Source organism: Moschus berezovskii, chromosome X (genome assembly GCF_049115385.1).
Source record: "Moschus berezovskii isolate FMDL1 chromosome X, NW_MosBer_1.0, whole genome shotgun sequence".
NCBI classification, from domain to species: domain Eukaryota; kingdom Metazoa; phylum Chordata; class Mammalia; order Artiodactyla; family Moschidae; genus Moschus; species Moschus berezovskii.
Genome location: NC_142488.1, coordinates 114,685,646 through 114,687,911, shown reverse-complemented (window position 1 = coordinate 114,687,911; position 2,266 = coordinate 114,685,646). Strand labels below are relative to the sequence as shown.

At 44.8% G+C, this 2,266-nt stretch overlaps 1 non-coding gene across 1 annotated transcript; it reads right to left on the bottom strand.

Annotated features, from left to right (window-relative positions):
• Window positions 1-1,368: 1,368 nt before the first annotated feature.
• Window positions 1,369-1,441, bottom strand: TRNAG-CCC (transfer RNA glycine (anticodon CCC)). The gene has a single exon. It is a non-coding gene; the product is annotated as a tRNA-Gly (tRNA).
• Between the last annotated feature and the right edge of the window lie 825 nt (window positions 1,442-2,266).

Here is a 2,266-nt window from a genome sequence, read left to right as displayed (position 1 = left end):
TTTCCAGTTTTCTGAGGACCAGGCATTTTGAAAAGGTATTTTTTTAAGATTTATTTTTGTATTGAAGTAACATTATATAAGTTTTATGTATACAACATTATTTTTCTACTTCTGTATGCCCTACAGGATGCTCACCACCAAAATTTAGTTTCTGTCACTTTACAATTGATCCCCTTTACCCATTTTGCCCTCCCCCTCACCCTTCCCCTGTCTTGTAACCAGTATTCTGTTCTCTGTAGCTATGCCTTTGTTTTTCTTGTTTGATTTTTTTATGTTCCACATACACGTGAAATCATACAGTATTTGTCTTTCTCTGTCTGACTTATTTCACTTAACATAATACCCTGTAGGTCCATTCATATTGTTGCAAATGGCAAGATTTCATTCTTTTTATGGTTGAGTAATATTCCACTGTGTGTATATATATATATATATATATATATATATATATAAAACGTCTTTATTCATTCATCTGCCAATGAGCACTTAGGTTGTTTCCATATCTTGGCTATTATAAATTATGCTGAGATGAACATGGAGTGCATATATCTTTTTTAATTAGTGTTTTTGTGTTCTTCAGATAAATACCCAGGAGTGGAATTGCTGGATTGGGTGGTAATTCTATTTGTAGTTTTCTGAGGAACCTCCACACTGCTCTCCATAGTGGCTGCACCAATTCACATTCCCAGCAATAATGCATGATGGTTCCCTTTTCTCCACATCCTTGCCAACCCTTGTTGATGTTTGCCTTGCAAGGTCTGTAACAACACACATGAGGGCAACAGGGACAAGGAGAGGGGACAGCACTGACTCAAACACAGGCTTCCCGAGTCCCCTCCCCACTAGGCGCTGGGTACTTGGTGGGATAAATTGCTTCAGCCACCACTGTCCCTCACCTCCTGTTGACATGACAGCAAAGCATCTGCTGTATCAATCATAGAAGCCAAGACTTACCCACAAATAACTATTCTGTACTCCCCCCATTCTTTTTGAAAACTGGTCATTATCATTCTCGAAGTCCTGGTGCTGACATGCCCTGAGAAATATCCATTTATGAAAGGCATTGTACCACAGAAGAGCCTTTGCAAGCCTTCTTTCCAACTGAATTTGAACCTGCAGACAGGACCCCAGGCTAAAGAGAGAAGTAAACGGAGTGTGTCTGGCATATTTGCAACTTTTCAGCAAACTACTCCTGACTCATCGAAACATCTCTACCCTTGACTCAGGGGCCTGGGGTGGGGGGAGAGAATGGGCAACACTCTGCCCCATTGACATTGACTTGGCATGATGGCCAACAAGAAAACATCACACTCACTTTTCTTGTTTGTTTGGCTGCACTGGGTCCTAGTCGCAGCATGCAGGACCTAGTTCCCTGACCAGGGATCGAACCCGGGTCCCCTGCATTGGGAGTACAGAGTCTTAACCACTGGACCACCAGGGACATCCCCACATTGTCACTTTGAAGGGGAGGAAGTATCACAGACTTCCTGCAAGGTCCAGAGGGAGATTTATTCTAGGGGTAGAAGGACATAGCAGAGAAGGCAATGGCAAGCCACTCCAGTACTCTTGCCTAGAAAATCCCATGGATGGAGGAGCCTGGTAGGCTGCAGTCCGTGGGGTCGCTAAGGGTCGGACACAACTGAGCGACTTCACTTTCACTTTTCACTTTCACACATTGGAGAAGAAAATGGCAACCCACTCCAGTGTTCTTGCCTGGAGAATCCCAGGGACGGAGGAGCCTGGTGGGCTTCCATCTATGGGGTCGCACAGAGTCGGACACGACTGAAGTGACTTAGCAGCAGCAGCAGCAGAAGGACATAGAGTTTTGTCCATTGCCCTATAGATAGCCACTTGCTAACAAGGAGGATCCTACTCTGTTAGGCCTCTGAAAACTCACAAAAATCTCCTTTGGTTATCACTGTCCATCACTTGGCAGCTGGCCCCAGTCATGAGGAATTTTGTGGTATTGCTTATAAATCAGTGTAGCAAAGGACAGCTGCTGCAGCCTTGTATTCTGCAACTCTTGTTTGGAGGCTCTTTTGTTTCTTCTCCTCCTATAGGCAGCACATGGGACTGATTTGATAAGGGCCAAGGTCTAGAGACAGAAGTAGCAAAGGGCTTAACAACCAACACCCCCTTGGCATCTTTCCTTCCCCTGCCATGACTTGAGGCTTCCAGAGGGGTCTGCAGGCTTTCACACAGTCCTGAGCTTTGTGACTTTTCAAACATCAAGGCGTCAGTAGGGGTCTGAGGTCGGGTGAGATTG